At 36.2% G+C, this 19,890-nt stretch overlaps 1 protein-coding gene across 8 annotated transcripts in view; it reads left to right on the forward strand.

Annotated features, from left to right (window-relative positions):
* The window catches only part of LOC121324203 (teneurin-2), a 460,344-nt gene that overhangs the window by 158,393 nt on the left and 282,061 nt on the right, over positions 1–19,890 (forward strand). The gene's annotated exons all lie outside the window — the stretch shown is intronic.

Raw genomic sequence — 19,890 nt, forward strand, 5'->3', positions numbered from 1 at the left:
AGTTGCTGTCACATTTTCTGGATAAAAACCCCACTGTTGAAGGATCATTGGTAAGGTTGTGAATCTGAAGGAAAATGAAGACCAAAGAGCATTCTACAGAAGTTAGAGATAAAGTAATACAAATGCATAGATTAGGGAAAGGATACAAAATAATATCCAAGTGTTTGGATATCCCAGTGAGCACAGTTGGATCAATAATCAGGAAGTGGAAGCTGCATCACACCACCCAGGCACTGCCAAGAAAAGGCCGTCCCTCAAAACTCAGCACTCAAACAAGAAGGAGACTTGTGAGAGAAGCCACAGAGAGGCCAACAATCACTTTGAAGGAGCTACAGAGTTCAGTGGCTGGGAGTGGAGTAATGGTGCACCAGTCAACCATATCAAGAGCTCTGCATAACACTGGCCTGTATGGGAGGGTGGCAAAAAAGAAGCCGTTACTCAAAAAGTACCATCTGAAAGCACGTCTGGAGTTTGCCAGAAAGCATGAGAGTGACCCAGCTGCGATGTGGGAAAAGGTTTTGTGGTCAGATGAGACCAAGATAGAGCTTTTTGGCCAAAACTCAAAGCACTATGTGTGGCGCAAACCTAACACTGCCCATGCCTCAAGACACACCATCCCTACAGTGAAGTATGGTGGTGGCAGCATCATGCTGTGGGGATGCTTCTCATCAGCAGGGACTGGGCATCTTGTTACAATTGAAGGAAGAATGGATGGAGCAAAATACAGGAAAATACTGCAAGAGAATCTGCTTCAGTCTGCTAAAAAACTGAAGCTTGGGAGGAAATTCACCTTTCAGCAGGACAATGATCCCAAGCACAAGGCCAAAGCAACATTGGAGTGGCTCAAGAACAAAAAGGTGAATGTCCTACAGTGGCCCAGTCAAAGTCCTGATCTCAATCCCATTGAGAATCTGTAGCACTATTTGAAAATTGCAGTCCACAAGCGTCGTCCAACCAACCTGAACAACCTGGAGCAAATCTGCCAAGAAGAATGGGCCAAAATCATTCCGACACTGTGTGCAAAGCTGGTACATACTTACCCCAAAAGACTTAAAGCTGTTATTGCAGCGAAAGGTGGCTCTACCAAATATTAATGTGTGGGGGTTAAATACTTATGCAAGCAAGATATTTCAGTTTTTTATTTTTCTTAAAAATTTTTCCCAACATAAAACCAGTGTCACCTTACAATAATTGATTTTGAGTTTCAGTGTTTTAAAAAAAAAAAAAAATATCGAACAGAACGAAATTTCAGTGTACCATTTGTAATTCAGTAATATGAGAGATTTGGTCAGGGGTCTGAATACTTTTGCAAGGCACTATATATATATATATATATATATATATAATTTCATTTGGAACAATTACATTAAGCTAAAAGAAAAGTTTGGCCCAGTAAATCTTGATTCAAAACAAAACAATGAAATATCCCTGCATTATGATTTCATTTCGCTCTGCATTAGTCGATTATTTCCATATTATTTGGTTAGCACACCCCATTGGCACTGTCCTATTGAAAACGTGTGTTTTGTGTTTGTTGTTTTTCACAACATTCTGTGTGCTGTACTTTTATAGTCACACCAAGATGTGAAATTATGTCTTGTGCATTTTTAGGATTATAAAAGGGATTATAAAATCAGTCCTGAAAGCTTTTCAGTTTTGCATTTCTCACCTGTTTAAAAAATCTGTATTGTCAGAGCGTGTGAAAACGGTGCATTCTGCACCGTTAGTTCATGAATAGATAGTGGTGGTCTCCTGTAATCAAACATACTGTTTCAACTGTCTACCATGTAAGACCAGCCTTGTTACAATTTTCCAACACACAGGAGATTCAAACTCAGCAAATCAGAATGTCGATATCACTAGGGGTTTTTCTTACTTGCTCTACAGTTAAGCAAGGTGGGTGTTTTAGATGTCGATATAGTCTCACAATTTATATTTTCTTTGTCCATGTTCAGTTAGTTATTACATTAGGTAGCACAGCCTCTGCAGCATGTTGGACAACTAATAGGTTTTAATGATGTTTCTAGGAGGAACACAAGCTCAAAATGTACATGTTATTCTAAAAAGTTATTTTTTACAGTATTTATCGTGAGCACTTCAAAATTGTAAACTTGGGCATGGCAGGTTTACACATTACCTTGTTGCACAATGTCGTTTTTTCCAGATTAGAGTTTTTCCATAGCTTTGTATTAATTCTTTCTGATGTTTTTAATTTCTGAGTTTGTGAATCACTTTTTATTTCCACCTATGTTGCATCGATCTTACAGCTTTCAGCTTTTGAACAAAACCTTTTTAAACAAGTAAGCACTACTTGAAAAGCTGGTTTGCAAACGTGTGATACGTCAGTGATGCTTTATAGGACAGTAACACAATTTGAAAACCTCAGGTCTGCTGCATTCATTTTTGGATTTATTATTACCTGATTAAATTATCTGGCCTGATCGAATGGTGTAAAGAACCCTGTAATGATATTATAGAATTAGTAAACTATGATGAATTGTCAGAGAAAGTGATTGTGACAGCCCTGTAGCCACATGCACTTAGCTATGCAATTTATACTAATTTGGAAGCCAAGGACTTTTCACTTTTGTTTAGGTGATTTATTATTCTTCGTTGGTGACAGAACTTGGAAGAGCGGAGGGTAGGAGGGGTGTCCTGGTTATCTTGAAAACCCCAGGAAACAGAAGAAGATAATTTGCGACTAGTGACTTGTTGTTAAATTAAACTGTTCCTTTGCTTTGGCATAAAGGAGACATTTACTGGAAGGAAGCATAGTGATGGCGCAGAAATCTCTATCCGTAAATAATTAATGTTGCAACCACATGTGACCGAAACATCATTGAAATGAACCCTGGTTTTGAATAACTATATACTCATGTGTTGAATTTAGTCATTATTCAAGCATAGGTATTGATTGACTTTGATTAAGTATTACACTTAATTGGGAGCTGAGGTCACAAAGCACCGAGAACATATAAATGCCCCCCCAAAAAAAGAGGTTTGCTGCTTTAAGTTACAAATTACCAAATAGGCTTTTGACATCATTTTAAAAACTGCATCTAATTTTTCTGTTCGAATGAAGATTAAATTTTGAAATGTATTTAAAGAAAATTATCTTACAAAGAACATATTTCATCCTGCAGGTAGAAGCAGGATGAAATATGCATGAAGACTTCCAATTATTTCGTGACGATTAGAATATTTTTGTTGCCAAGCTAAATACAGTGTGTGTGTGTGTATATGTGTGTATCTATTTATCTATCTGTCTGTCTATTTATACATACATACATACACTACCGGTCAAAAGTTTTAGAACACCCCCATTTTTCCATTTTTCATTGAAATTTAAGCAGTTCAAGTCCAGTGAATAACCTGAAATGGTACAAAGGTAAGCGGTAAACTGCCAGAGGTTAAAAAAAAAAAGTTTCAGTTTCCAAAAACTGAAAAATAATGTACATTTCAGAGTTATACAAAAAGGCCTTTTTCAGGGAACAAGTAATGGGCTAACAACTTACAGCTGTTCTGCAGCAATGGGTAAATTAAGCCTTGAAAGTTGATGCTAACAATTCCTACAGGTGTCCCAACTTTTGTTGATTACTTACAAACCCTCTGTCTGTATAAAAACGGTGTTGGAACAGTGTTACTACACCCTCTTAAGCATTATTTGGACAGTATTGTACTGCAGGAAGTAGTATATTGCTATTATAATGGCGGGAACAAAGGAAGACAGACAGACCATTATAAGCCTTAAAAGTGTAGGTCTTTCCTTTAGGGAAATTGCAAAGAAAGCCAAGATGTCAGTGAGTACAGTTTCCTACACCATCAAATGGCACTTGGAAACTGGAGGAAACTCTGACAGGAAGAGGTCTGGCAGACCCAAAGCCACAACAGAATGAGAATCAACAGAGAGTCAACAGCTTGCGTAGTAGACGGCTCACAGGACAACAGCTTCAAGCACAGCTTAACACTGGTTGAAGTAAGCAAGTCTCAGTTTCAACTGTGAAGAGAAGACTTCGAGCTGCAGGTTTGACAGTTCAAGTGGCAGTAAAGCCAAGAGGCTTGCCTGGGCCATGAAGCACCACCAGTGAACTACTGAAGTCTGGAAGAAGGTCTTATGGACTGATGAATCAAAATTTGAAATCTTCGGTTCATCACGCAGGGTTTTTTTATGCCATCGAGTAGGCGAAAGGATGGTTCCTCGGTGTGTGACACCAACTGTCAAACATGAAGGAGGAAGCGTGATGGTCTGGGGCTCTTTTGCTGGATCCCGAGTCAGCAGCTTGCTCAGTGAGTGGCACTTCCTAAACTGAAATGGCTACCACAGCATTTTGCAGCACCATGCAATACCATTTGGTCAGGGGTTCATCCTACAGCAATATAATGACCCAAAACATACCTCCAGGCTATGTCAGAACTACCTTAAAAGAAAAAAACAAGACGGAAGGCTTTAAATCATAGAATGGTCAGCACAGTCTCCAGACTTAAACCCCATTGAGCTGGTTTGGGATGAACTGGACAGAAGGGTGAAAGCAAAGCAACCTACAAGTGCAACACATCTGTGGGAACTTCTGCAACAGTGTAGGGAAGAACTTTCCGAATAATATTTGATTTCCATTGTAGAAAGAATGCCACAAGTGGGTTCGGCTGTTATATCTGCAAAAGGTGGCTACTTTGAGTAAAAAATGTAGATAAATTTTGTTAAACAAAATGATTCCATGATTTCTTTTTTATCTACAATTGTTTTTTTTTTTCTATGCTTTAATTTCAGAGTACATTGAGACATTAAACTGCGTAAATTTCAATAAAAACTGGAAAAATGGAGGTGTTCAAAAACTTTTCAACGGTAGTGTACTTGCATACACACACACACACACACACACACACACACACACACACACACACACACACACATATACTGTACATACATATACACACATAATTTGTTATCCCATTTAAAACATACATAACAATTTATAATGTAAAAAATATGTTTTTTTTGCATTTATAAAGGTATTCCATGCTGTCATCAGTGCTGATGTATGTTTAATCAGATTTGTTCCTACATTTTAGCAGACTTCCTAACAAGATCAAAATGGGACCCAGCGTGAACAGCATGTCCTTGGGAGGTAAATACTGTGAAGTCCTGAAATATGAACAATATATTCATGATAAGTTTGTCACTGGTACAGTACAATGAGTGGTAAGGAACATGACAAAATCTCTTCTCAAATTAACAGCATTTTTTTTTTGTTTGTTTTGTTCTGGGTGTGACTCCCAGTAGTTTCTGAATTTCTAGATATACTGATAATATGTTCTGCCTCCACACTCAGGTCTTATCCTTCAACTTTTTTCACACTGGGATTGTTTCCTGCAGTGTGTAAATGTGCAGCTTCAGTCATCGAAGTACTGTAGCGAGTAAACCGATTTACAGCTGCCTGGAACTTACAGTATGAAATTTCTTGGTAAATTTTAGAGGGTATTTTATTTTATTTCTTTTGTCATTTGTGTTGCTAATGTAATGTTAACAAATGTTTTTGTGCTGATGGTTACTCCATGCATAGTAATCTAGGGAAAGCTCAGCCACTGATTCGTACTGACATGGAAAGAGATTTAGTGTCATTTATACTTTTAAATATTTAATTACATAAAAATCATGAAGTTGATGGGCCTCAGCCAATCAGTGGTTATTATCCTACAGGTATAGTCCCTCTAAAAGCTGACGTCAAACTAGATTTAAACAGCAAAATACATTTTAAATCGTCTAAGTCCAAGTACAACTTAAAAACTATTTAAAAAAAAAAAAAAAGTCTTCATGCACAGAACTGTTTATTTGATTTATAATAGCATTAATAGCCTCCATCCTTACTACCTGTAGATAATTGACCTTGTCTTTCATTAAGTGCCATGGCTTTTAACTTAGGACACCTATCTATTGATGCAGTCCATTATCTAGAAGATAATGACCGTTGTGTCAGACCATTAATGCTTAAGTGTTTGGTTTGGCAGATCTAACCCCACATAGTGCAATTGGAATGAACAAAAACTATTGTGTATAAAATCACAACCGGAACCTCTGCTCAGTCAGTATGGCCTCATTTTTGTCTTTGTCGTCTATGTTTTACTTTGTGTGTTTGTTGTGGATTTATGAACACTTGAAAAGCAACACGTACTGTATGTGCATCAAATAGAACAACCCTTTTAGAGACTGTTTGTCCTTGTGAGTTATGTTGGATACAAAAGGGATGTTCAAGAATTGGTCCAGATCACTGTTCACACAGAGTCAAGGTTTTATAATACTTCAAAACAGTTATATCACATGAATACATTTTAAAGATATATTCTTTCTTAATGGTTGCTTGTCATAAATATGTATTTACTTTGTTAGTTGGACACACAATAAAAGAATATGTGTACTTTGTATTAAATTGATGATTCTATAACTGATAACATTTTCTTTTGTTTAATTTGAATTTGGGTCTACCCCCACCACACAAAAGAAGCAGGAAAAAAATTGTCATTTTGAGAACAAAATACTAGATACCGTAATGAATAGCTTCAAAATAATGCTAGAAACCAGGGGCTAGTGGTACACTGTTCTCTTCTAGGGACTAGAATTTAAGGGTTATTATTCATGACATATTCATATTATTCATGACCTAGCCTGTTATTTTATGAAGCTATAACTCCAGCATAGAATAGTTCCAGCTGGTTTCACAGACCTAGATTAGCACAACTGTAAATTACACCAGTGCTAACTGGGGTGTGTAAAACCATGCAGTACATGGTTACAGGTTTTACAGAAATGGTTATTTCCCCACAGTCTACTTAAGAAAATATCTTGAACAGCCACCCTAATAAATGTATAAAACATAGATTATCAACCATCAGGACTAGACAGTGTCATTAAACCCCCCTGTTGCTTCAGATCTCTCATTCCTTGTCTAAATGTATATGTAATCTCTGCAGAACTCTTAGTATATATCCTAAATAAAGTGCCTGGGGTATCTACAATGGACCTCATGCCTCCTAGTGTGTTATTAAACCACAAACACGCTACAATATTAACACAGGCGTGGTATGTTTTTAAAATGCTTTGACAGAGATTTAAATGAACAATGGAAGTTATGTTTTTACTGTGGCTCAGTAGGAGCAGCACTATGTGTTCCAGTCAAAGTAGGTTGGGGGCAGTGCTTTAAAAAACATGTGGTTAAAAGTCAAACTTCAGTGGTAAACAGCGCCTACATTCACTGGAGAGAATAAAGTCATGTGAACCTACATTAGAATCTTACAATTGAAACTGCAATATCTTGTAATGAAGCAATAGTAAAAATACTGTAGCAGTATTCTACATGTCAGCTACATTGTTGGCAAAACAGTAGTACATTGAAAGGTCTTATATATGTTTTTGTTTTTGTTTTTTTTTAAATATAATTTTATATCATGGACTTTTTTTCCTACAGCACATTCTTGCTTGATGTGTTTGCTTTAAGATCAACAGTGAGCAAAAAAAAACAAACAAATTGAAGCAAAACGTCCAAGCAATGAATGCAATGTGTTCTTGCAGGTATAAAATGAACACTGTGCTAGAACATCCTGGATTCCAATCCCCATCTCTGCTACAGACTTGGTTTCTGACCCTGGGCGAGTTCATTCATTCAGCTCTAAACAACAAGAAATATCCTCAACAACCTTTACAGAAAAGTTCAGAATATGCCTCTGGGACGCCACAGAATTACCAAGAATGGCAACACCATATATTTAGAAGCCCTATTGCACAGCTGCACATAACATTGGTCTGGAATATGACCAGTAAAGCTGCCATTGGCTGCTGCACAGAGCCATTCCATTAAAATCAAAGATATGATTGTACATGACGGTTATTCTGGTTACTTCTTTCTCAATTGACTTTTGCCATATTAATAAATCATTAAAGGAGACTTCTAAAAAAGCTCTGCCATTTGAATTTGTTCAATTTAAGACGAGTCTCAGAGGTGCAGTTTAAACGAACTATTACTGCAGAGCTGTAATCCTATAAACAGTTGTGAACACCCACACAAATCTGTAGATGATTAAATGGTATATATTCATGTTCTAGTATGATTATAATATATGCATATGTGCTACTCCAAACAGGGCAATTAATCAGGCAATAGATATGTAATGAGGCTCCCAAAATAAAAACCATGGTGATCAATATATGATTAATCAATACATTTTTACATCACTAATGAACATCCACCAGTCCTTTTTTAATTTTGTTTCCAATGTTTGGTTGTTGTTTTAATTTTGTATTCTTATAGATTCTTATAGGTTTTTGGACAAACCAAAATACAATCACTCCATAGACGTTTGAATAGAAAAAGAGTTTACCTTAAAACAAACAAAAACATTAAAAAAAAAAAAAAAAAAAAAAAAAACAATGTGAAAAAACTGCTTAAACACAAGAACACAATGGGACCAGTGATAATGTTGGTCATCCAAAAAAGGCATTGATTACATAATTCATGTGGGAGCTGAAGCTGACAATGCCCAGCTCTGTAATTGTTCCATCGCTCCATGGATTAATTGTGCTTTTGCAATAAACCATGCTTTTAGTGCAGGCAGGAACAATTAGTTATAATTTCTCCTGTGTCCAATAACAGTGGGTATCTCTTGTAATTTAGCACCCTGGTGAAATTATGAGGAAACCTTCCAAGTCCAAGGGCAGACTCGGTATCCTCACTTTATCTGGCACCACCTGTCTGCTCCTTTCATAATGTTGCAGATTGACTATAATTGGTTTGAGTTTTTATGCATGGAACGATATCTTACGGGTGTAGGCTCATTGCTTATAAAAGCTCCACTATCGCACTTTATGGGAATAGTTAGACATATAGAACAAGAAGGAAATATTTGTAATGCAAAAACATGGGAATTGATCTTATCCAGATTACTATTGTACTTTAAGTTATCAGCTGTATTTGTTAAAAAAAATCTTAATAAAGGACAGGGGTCTGTAGGAAAGCAATGTTGCCTATAAGTACAGCCAAGCTGGCATATTTACTACAGGGGTCTGTTCACCTGTAATGGAACTATGGGGTAGATTTGCAGGGATTTATATTTGTATTTCTCCATGTGCATAGAATCCTATGTAGGCCCACTTGTGTAATTGTGCTATTTCTTCCTTCTTTACATTTTTTTTAATATACAGTAAGTAGGAAAATGACTTTGTGAGGTTGTGTTCAGTCCAGTTTTATACATTTTCAAATAACCAAATACCCTAATATTGTTGTATACGGGCTGCAATGTCCTGTTTAAAATATAGGCTTGATCTAAGTACATTTATCATGATTGTTACATTTAATATGCTTTTATTTCCAATTCTACCTAGGTAAAAAAGAAGCCAAGTCATCAATGCATACATTTGTGGTCAGTCTTTAATTCATTGTTAATTCTTAATGGGCCCAGGGATGTACTTTTTGTTTATTTTTAAGTAGCTGTGAGTTTCCATGACAACTATCAAATAGCACTTTCCGCCTTGAACTGTCATATGATCAACATGATTAAATGTTTTTTTTTTTTTGTTTTTTTTTCAATAAATAGGATGTACTTCATAGTTTCCGTTCTCATAGTGTTTGCCTAATCATGCGTGCAAGTCTACATGTCATTCATAAACGTACTCTTTAAGCTCTGTCTGAAAGGACTCAAAGAAAGAAAACTAAATGTTTAATGCTGTAACAGCTTCTCTTACCGACTGTGAGCTCACTCGAAACCACGCAGCCTGATAATGCCTAAATACACGCTATCACAAGTTCTGGTTGATTTAGTCGTATTTCTGTTGAGTCAGCTATAAACCTATTCACTAAAACAGAAAGAATCGTTACAGCTTTATTTACTGCACCGTAACTGCTTTTAAAATGTATAAAAGTACAGTGTAAAGTTTTAATACACTGATGGGGAAAAAAAGAAAAACTCCTGTTGCAAAGACGGTGCAATTTCATGTTCTACTATGTGTATGGTGCGTATAGAAAGTATTCACCCCCCTTGGACATTTTCACAGTTTGTTGTGTTACAACCTGAAATCTTGATGAATTTAAATGGGATTTTTTTCCCTTTGATTTACACAACCAACTCAACACTTTCAATGTGTGAAAAAATGGGGGTGGGGGTGGGGGGTGAAAAAATAAATCAATTAAAAATAAAAAACCTGAAAAGTATCCATTAGATAAGTTTTCACCCCTTTTACAATGACACTCGGGTGCAACCAATTGCCTTCAGAATTCACACAGTAAGTTAAATGGAGTCCATCTGTGTGCAATAAAAGTGGTTCACATGATTTAAGATTAAATACACCTGTCTCTGTAAGGTCCCACAGTTGGGTAGTGCACTCAAAGCAAAGCTACTACCATGAAGACCAAGGAGCTTTCATCACCCAGGTAACACTATCCCTACTGTGAAGCAATGTTGTGGCAGCATCATGCTATGGGGATGCTTTTCATCTGCAGGGACTGGGAAGCTTGTCAGGGTAGAGGGCAAAATGGATGGAGCTAAATACAGGCAAATCCTTGAGGAAAACCTGCTTCAGTCTGGGAAAGACCTGATTGGGATGGAGGTTCATCTTTCATCAGGACAATGACCCTAAGCACACAGCCAGAGCGACATTGGAGTGCTGTAAAAACAAGAAAGTGAATGTCCTAGAGTGGCCTAGTTAAAGCCCGGACTTGAATCCAATTGAGAATCTGTGGCAAGACTTGAAGATTGCTGTTCACCAATGATCCCCATCCAACTTGACAGAGCTTGAACAATTTTTCCAAGAAGAATGGGCGAATATTGCATGATCCACATGTAGAGATTCACAGCTGTAATTGCTGCCAAAGGTGGTTCTACCAAGTATTGACCCAGGGGGGGTGAATACTAATCTAACCAAGTGTGGAAGGGGTGTGGGTAATTCACTGACTAGGAGACAGACAGGTATAATTGAAAACACACCCCGGTGCCCAGTTTTATTTGAGAACAGTTGTTGATTTTTCCGGCAGAGGGCACTGTTGACCGTGGGCTGCCTATCAACGATGATAGACAGCACCACGGAAATACCACAGCTGGTATGCGAACAGCAAGTGCACTCGCAGGTGCTCAAAGAAATAATAATGAAAACAGAAGGCGAAAAGAACAAGGGAAAATAAAACAGTAATAAAACTACAAATAAAAAGTGCTGCACTCGGCAGCGTTATCCCGGTCGCCACTACCCGCATGACCTGGATCACCGTCCTACTCTGTAGGCTAACTAGCCTGCTCTTTTACAATACGCCGGGGTCTGCCCAAGGGTTCCCCGCTCTCTCTGTCTCGCTGTGAAACTCTCTTTGTTTCGGCTGATTCACGGTCCTCGATCAGAGCTTCCGCACTCTCGGCGCGTCTAAGTGGGCAGACCTGAGGAAACAGCAGAGCATTTTTTTATAGGGCTAGCAATCTGCCAAGACTCGCCTCTCAGCCATTCAGAGAGGGGGAAAGTCCACACACCTACCTTCGCACCTCCCCGTGTCACTGCCATGACTCACAGGCGGTTGTTGGAAGACTGCCGCCCTCTTCCTGCAGTACTGTGAACATGCCAGCAGAGTCAGCACAAATCTCTCCCTGCTACACCAAGATATTTAGTTTATTCATTTTTTTCATTGACTGTTGTTTCACAATAAAACATTTCTTGCCACTTCAAAATGTCGAGTAGGTTGTTATTTTCAAAGGAAAATAAATCCCATTTAAATGCATTAAGATTTCAGGTTGCAACACAACAAACTGTGAAAACGTCCAAGGGTGGGTGAATACTTAATATAGGCAATGTATATACAGAGAATGTCTTTGAATGAGTGAAAATCATCACAAGTACAAGTGAACACTCCCTCGGAAGCCCTACCACTGCTTTTCTATTTAATTTGTAAGTTGAAAAAAAAAAATCAACTACAAGAATTTCATCTAACTTTTATTTAGTCCATCATCTTGCAACTAGTTTTGCCCTAATTAGGTTTGTAAACGTGGGTCTGAGGGGATTTTTGCTAATTAGCTGGCATTTCCAGTGAATTAGATACAGGTATCTCATCATCCACAAATATTGCACGTGTTTGTATTGAAAATTCTGAATTGTATGCACTAAAAATTGTGCATTTACAACCCCAAAATGTGAACTAAAAGATAATTGTTGATTAGTATAAGAAGCCATTAACCCATACATACTTTTTTTTATTATTTGTGCCATGTCACATGAAACACATATAGCAATATAGCATATAAGCAGGAGATTTTTTTTAAATTTAGGTAGTTTAGACGTAAACAAATTCAGTACCAAAACAGGACCCATGGTGACAAAGTGTGTGTATTTGTGTGTGTGTGTGTGTGTGTATATATATATATATATATATATATATATATATATATATATATATATATATATATATATATATATATATATATATATATAATGTATATGTATATAAACAGAAATATTAACAGTTTAGTTGGAATGATTAATCAACTAAAGATTTGATCGCAGATATTTTTCATTTTTTTACAATTTAATCATGCATTCTGAGTAGAGCGAGAAATGTGTGCTGCTGTTCAGGAAAGTGCTGATTTGAAGTTCTCTCTCTCTCTCTCTTTCTCTCTCTCTCTCTCTCTCTCTCTCTCCCTGGAAGTGGTAGGACACTATGGGTTTAGGCTCGTATAAATAGGGGTTAAAGACATAATTGTTGTGTTGTTTTGTACAAGGATTTGCTGATAGTGTGCTACAGAGGTATACGTACGTATTTGGAACTGGAATTTTTTTTATCTACATTGATTTCAATGATTGCCAAACATGTGCTTGCAAAGTTACTTGTGTGCATTGTAATCAGAGCTGTTGAGCGCTGTGGTAAAATCCAGCTTGGCACATTTAAAATTGGCGGTCCATACCAGTTTTTCCCTACTGAAGTGGTCAGCGAGGCCATAAATCCTCGATCATGCTTCCAAAGCTTGATTAGTGACTCAGGACTCTGTTTATCAGTCTATAAAGACACTTCAGGTGTCTGTGACTCAACGTGTTACAAAAAATTGTGTTCCCCCATGGAAATCAGTTTTCCTTGCCAGTAATTTACCACATTTCGCCAGAAAAAATATTTTTTGTTGCGTAATCGGGTGAATGTAGACTAACCCTCACCCATAATCTAACCTTAGAAAAAGGTGGTCACTTCAGGATTCGGCCAAAACAGACCTTGGCGAAAGTGTGGAAGACAAATCGCCAGACCATCTGATCGCATGTAGTACAATAAGCAGGGGAATTGATTTCCATGGGGCACTGAATTCTACGTAACACCGACGTGGTAATCTGTCACGTGACTTTAGTGTTTATCTCTCTGCGTAACACCGTGTTAAAGTTTTATTATAACTTTTCAGACTGGCAGAAAATGAGACAGGTTCTTGTGAGACAGGTCGTGTCTCAGTCACCAATTAGCAATGGCCACTAAAGCAAATATTTGCAGTAAAACACAGTGCTTCTATTTATGAGTTTTACTTGGTTTGCTCAGGCGAGAAGAAAGGTATTTTCCATTGCATTGTTTGTCTCTGTTAAGTTAAAGTATTCTGAGGTTTGACGAATTTAAGAAAATGCATCTAACAGCACCATTGGAAGCAGTATAAAATTCTACAAGAAAAGGACAATGTATACTTTTTCTAGTGACTGAATAAGCCAACATTTTCACTGTTGTAATACACAGAATATTCAGCCCCGGTTTAGTGCTTTTAAAGAATGACAGTGTGACGAGTGACCTGAATTTCTCTGGTTTAATAACTCAGTGTTAGTTACTATGCTTACTATTGAGATACCCCCATCTTCCTCCATTGCTGTTTGCTTTGAAGCAGTCTTTGTTGGCTAAAAAGAACAGAACATGAACAGCTTTATTACCTACACTCTGATAAACTCTGTTGTTTATCATCTGACAACTACCTAGCTAGCAGAAGGTAACTTTAACTTTAGGTCAATGTTAAAGGGGGGTCCATAAAGATTGCCCAGGTATTCCCCATGAATTATGGAAATTAATTTTGTAATATAAATATAACATTTAATATACTTTTAAAAGTTCTGGTAAGAAATAGGCCTGGTGACTGTTTCACTGCAGTAGAGATTTTCATTCTTATCTGTGATTGGCCTTTTCTACTTTTTCAATTGGGGTACCCTATTCAAAATTGTTTACATTGTATTTTTTTGTTGTAAAGCTATTTTTTTTTGCTCAGTGTAGATGTAATTACTTTGTAAAGCACCTAAGAATGTATTATTATATAAAAGGTGCTATATAAACAGTATTATATTTTATAAGATTATGATCAGAATACTTAATTACAGAATACTGACAATTATGTGGTTTTTTTTGCCTATTGAGTCAAGCTTGCTAGAAGAATGTTTCATTTTCCTCTAGTGCAGCGATAGTCAAATTTGGCCCTCAAGGTCCGTTCCAGTCCAGCTTTTCACTCCAGGCAGGTTCTAAAATAGTTAACTGAACTGTTAAAACGTTTTTAACAACTTTAGGACATGCTTTTCCATGAGAAAAAGAGAAATTACCAACCTCTCAGGGTGTCTGTTTTACTGACATTTTATTTTTCTGCTATTTTGAATGTTATTCTACCCTGTTATTTTCTTGATAGAGAACAACTTATTAAAATATTATATCATTTAAAAAATAATGGTTTGAGGGTAAGGACTTTAAGAATGTAAAAGATTATATGACATGTTCACAGGCTCAGGTTATTACATGACCTGTACCGGACCTCCATAGATTTGGATCGGACGACTCACAGAACCTGGTCCGCATCCCTAGTTATCAGGTCTCTAAATCTGTTTTATTGGGGCAATAAGATGGAAAGGTAACATTTGTTACATTTACTAAAATTAAGATAATAATAAAAATGTTTTTAAAAGCTATTTTCTTTTTAGATTCGATTGATTTAGCTGCGGTACGATCGCTACCATTATTTAAAAATGTGTATCTACCGATTTTAATCTACCATTTAAATTAATTAACTAATGCCCATAAATTAATCAATCAAAAATTTTAATCAAGTGATATATAAATAAAGAAGAAAGTTTGTCTGTCTGTCTGTTCCTTTATGCATTCGGACCCCACGGGCCAGTGCAGCCAAATTTTGCATGGCCTCCTCTTTCATCCAGGGGAAGGTCGAGGGCTATGTTTGAATCCAAAATTTTGACCCCCCAGGGTACTTTATTTAGTAACCCCGTTGTTGGATCACTACAGTAGCCATGTATCTCAAATGAAAGAAACCCACAAAACCAAAAATAAATAAAAAGAACAAAAATGTAAAAATAAGAAAAAAAAAAAAAAACCTAAGATCGGTATGTTATAGGAAACCATAAGGCTACCACTCCCAAATTTGTCATGCATGAAATATTGAAATATTGAATTTCCCCGAGCAACACCGGGTGCTTCAGCTAGTGTGTGCCCAACTTTTTGATAAGTTGTACATATCTTTCTCAAGGGAGCCTGTGTTTGAATCAAAACATTGGAGGTATTTCTAGGTGTCTGACAGCATGACAATTACTTTTTAATGTTTTATTCAAATCCATGATTTATTCTTACATGATGTAATGGTGTTTTATATATTGTGACATCATTTTTACTTTATCTTTAAATCTATATTAATTCTAATTAACATTATTTTATATAAACTTATATTTATATTATCATGCAATGCTGGCTCTGAGGATCAGCCTTGATTTGGCCTCCCCAGCACAGCAGCACGAAAAACTTTTGAATTAATTTTGTTTATTAAATTATTTTTAACTTTTTTTATATATTTATTAGAATTAATTAGTTCATTCTTTTCTGTTGAGTCCCACTGGTATAATCATGTTCAATCTATTTATCCATTTACTTTTCTTTTATTCTTCTATATGTCGCATTGTCTAATTTTAGCTGTTCTACAAATTTTACATCATTATGTCACGTCCTTGACTGGTGGTGCTGAATTCTTTTATATAAAGTTGTTCCAGTCTTTCCAACATATTTTATTTCATCACATTTTTCAGACTACTCCATAAACAACATTGCTATTTTTACAGTAGATATTAGTATTTAGTGGATATGTGTTGTTCTTATGTTTAATTATATTTTTACTTTTGTCCATGTGTTTACAAACTTTACATGTGCTAGTGCAAGTATTTGTAGAACCTATTCTGTCAATTATTCTGTTATGTTTACTGTTAACTAAAATATCACCTAAATTGGCTTATCTTTTGAATGCTGCAACTGGGGCCTTAAGAAATAAATTTTTCAATTTTTCTGAATTATGTAGAATCCGCAAGTGTTTCCAAACTATCTTAGAAATATTGGGCAAAAGTTTAGAGTAAGTCATTACTAATGGGACTCTCTTGACCTTTGTATATCTATATTTATAATCTAGAAGATCATCTCTTTTTAGTTTATCCACTTTTCTTAACTTTCTTAATTCTTTCTTTGTATCCTCTTTTTTTTTTTTTTTTAATACATGTCTTTGTTTTACATAATCACTTTCTTTAGAGGATATTATTCGTATAATCTTATTCCTAGACCCTAGAGTTTTATAGAAGAGGCCAGTCTCAATTGAACCTTCTTCAAGTTTTACTAGGGTATCTAAAAATTATATTTATTTTCTTGTCCATCGAAGGTCCACCTTAATATTACTGTGTATTTGCCATTTTAAGAAACTGAAAAATAAATTCTTCTCCATGTGTCCAAACCCCAAAAACATCATCTACAAACCATATATATATATATATATATATGTGTGTGTGTGTGTGTGTGTTTGTGTGTGTGTATATATATATATATACAGGTGAGTGAGTGAGTGAGTGAGTGAGTGAGTGAGTGAGTGAGTGAGTGAGTGAGTGAGTGAGTGAGTGAGTGAGTGAGTGAGTGAGTGAGTGAGTGAGTGAGTGAGTGAGTGAGTGAGTGAGTGAGTGAGTGAGTGAGTGAGTGAGTGAGTGAGTGAGTGAGTGAGTGAGTGGAAGGTGAAGTACAGAGTGAAGCCCATGTGAGTTTGTATTTGGTGTTGGTGTCAGGTAAACGGCTTAGCCGTCCTGAACGTTTAGTTAGGTTCCTGTTAATGTTAGTTAGAACTCCAAGAGAGAGCTAGGTGTTTGTTTCTGTTTTGTTTGTATTCATTTGTGTTTATTAGAAATAGCGCGTAAGCGTTTCAAAATCCATTTCCGTGTCCTGGGTCTGGTCTTAAAGGGGCAACGAACTCCGTGAGTGCAAGGATCGTATATATATATATATATATATATATATATATATATATATATATATATATATATATATATATATATATGGCATTAGCAGTTCTTCACTTTTGTTGGAAAAAGCCAAGTAAGAACTTAGTAGAAGGGTTTTCACTACTATAGTAAAAGCTATTCAGTCTTCCATATTTGAACTACAATGAATGTGTGTTTTTTAGTTTCAGTCCAATAAAGGTTGGCTTTGTTTCAAGCCTACTTGAGTACTGCTAACAAGCTCAGAAGCTTGGCATTGATCCATACAGCATCTTAACACAAGTTCCATGCTTAATGCAAATTCCATGATCCTACTGTAGGAAATAATTCAGTTTTGACATATCTGTCTGTTTTGCACTAATAAAAAAAATGGACCTATAGGACATGTCTCCAGGAAATATCTTCATACAAGTTCATGAATCCTTAAGAAATACCTACTGAAGTTCTGCTTTTGACAGCATATGTTGAACTTTTTTTTTTGTTTGCAATATTATGGAAATCACATGTTCAGAGTGGTTTTTACTAGCATAATAATTCCATAAATCCAACCTGTCATGCATCTCACATGTGCAGTTTTGAAAGCATCATATATTTAAATTTCAAGACATTACTACAGTAGGATCTCTGTTTGTTTACTTTCAGAAAGTACTGCTGTTTTGCTTTCTTGATCATTTCACTTCAGTCAGGTCTTGGAGTTCACAACATGATACAGGTTGCAAAGCTTGTCAGCCAGTAAGGAAAGCGGACAGTTAATAACAGAAAATAAGGTGCTGATCGGGTTGGGCCAATTTAATTCTGCAAGAAAGTGCAAGACAAAAACAAAGTAAGGGAGATTTCCTAACCTAGTTCAGTACAGATACTATGTTGTAAAATGAAAATACAGTTTAAGGGGCCGCTTATTAACAACCTCTCAGTTCCCAGCAAAAAGTTGTCATTAACCTAAAGTTGCCAGTAAGCGAAAAGCCCCTGTTTTCAAGTGTATTTGTATGGAAAAATATATATACTGTAATTGTACAAATATGGCACTGAAATGTGCACATGTGTTTTAAATGTTAGTGTTGAAAAAATTAACACGTGAAACACAAAATACCCAAACATAGAACTGTTTACTTCACACATGTTTAAAACAAAAAAAAGGGAGTAGGCTTATTGAAATTGTACTACACAACGATGTACTACAATTGTCAATACAATGAGTAAAGCAAACATAAAAAAATGTGTTGTACTTCCAATCAATTCTAAAGAACACAATTTTCAAATAAGAAATTGTCCAACGTTGTCTGCTTTTTACGATGTACCACCTCCCACTGTAAATTTTGTAGCCAATTTCAAAGATTTTGGCATATCGTGCGGAAAATGTCCACAGATCATAACTCTTCTTGGAGTGAAGGCTCTTCGGGTTCCTCGTCTGATGTAGTATCCTGTGGCTCTTCGATCTGTGGGTGCTTAGCAGCTCCGACTGCCTCAAGAAGTTGTGTGTCAGTGAACTTATCTGCTGTCATAACTCTGCCAGAAATACACAGTTGCAAGTGCGTTTTGTAGCACTGGCAACTAATAATAAAGTTGTCAATAATCAGCTTGCAGTTGCTAATATCAGAATTCCTTTAACATTAAAGTATATGGGATGGGTTTGGTTCCTGCGAAAATGTTTTTAATAACCGAAAGTTGTCTTTATCAGGGTTGCTAACCGGCATCTACTGTACACCTTAAAACATGTGTTTCTTTCAAAACTACACATTTGAGACCTTTATAAAAAAAGACTCACACGATTCATGGAATGATGGTTGGCTGCTGCCTTTTTTAAAGTGTTTTATTCCTTGACCCTTGTGATGTAGTAGAGTGTTCAGTCTGTGGGGAATGCAAATGTTTTCCTTTTGATATGACTGTGTATTTATTTTTTAACCGAAAGCCGGATTCGCATGTCATGTGGTTTCAATTACGGCTTTATCTAACTAGACTGCATGGTGCCAGCAAGAAACAATCAGACTCATTTCCTTATGACGCTCCAGATACCTGAGCTCCAAGCTTCTGTTTGTCTTTTACAGTTTGCACTGGGTGTGTGTTTTAGGCATGGGGATTTGGTTGTCGACTTTATGAGTGTGAAGAAACTAAGATGTTGCGAGTCCAGGGCAAAGATAACTTCCAGAGATTACACTTGTAAGGTGAATTGTCTATTGTGTCTTCACTCTAACAGCAAATCTTTCCTATAGTTAGATTTTTTTCTTCTTTTTCTATTGGATGGATAGAGCTCCAGAGCTATTAATCAAAGTCATTTAGTTACGCATGAAAAATGTAAATTAAAGCATTTGGTGAATTGAACTTAAATGAAAAGGTTTTTTTTTTTTTTTTAAAAGAACAACTCACATACTCTCCTGCCTTTCCTATCTTAAAAAAAAAAAGAAATAAAACATTCTGTTCATATCTATAAGTTTGTTTTAAGACAATACTTTGATCTAAGATTTGTTTTTCATTTAAATCGGAAACCAGAAGTTTATGGTGCAGTTCTCTATGTGATCATTGCTTTCTTTAATAACTGCGGAATCAAAATGGATTGAATTATTCATCAAAGTAAAAAAAGGGTCGATTCCTTAGAAGGCACGGGTGTCATTTCAATGCTTGGCTCTAAA

The sequence above is a fragment of the Polyodon spathula genome, chromosome 12, assembly GCF_017654505.1.
Source record: "Polyodon spathula isolate WHYD16114869_AA chromosome 12, ASM1765450v1, whole genome shotgun sequence".
Classification (NCBI taxonomy): domain Eukaryota; kingdom Metazoa; phylum Chordata; class Actinopteri; order Acipenseriformes; family Polyodontidae; genus Polyodon; species Polyodon spathula.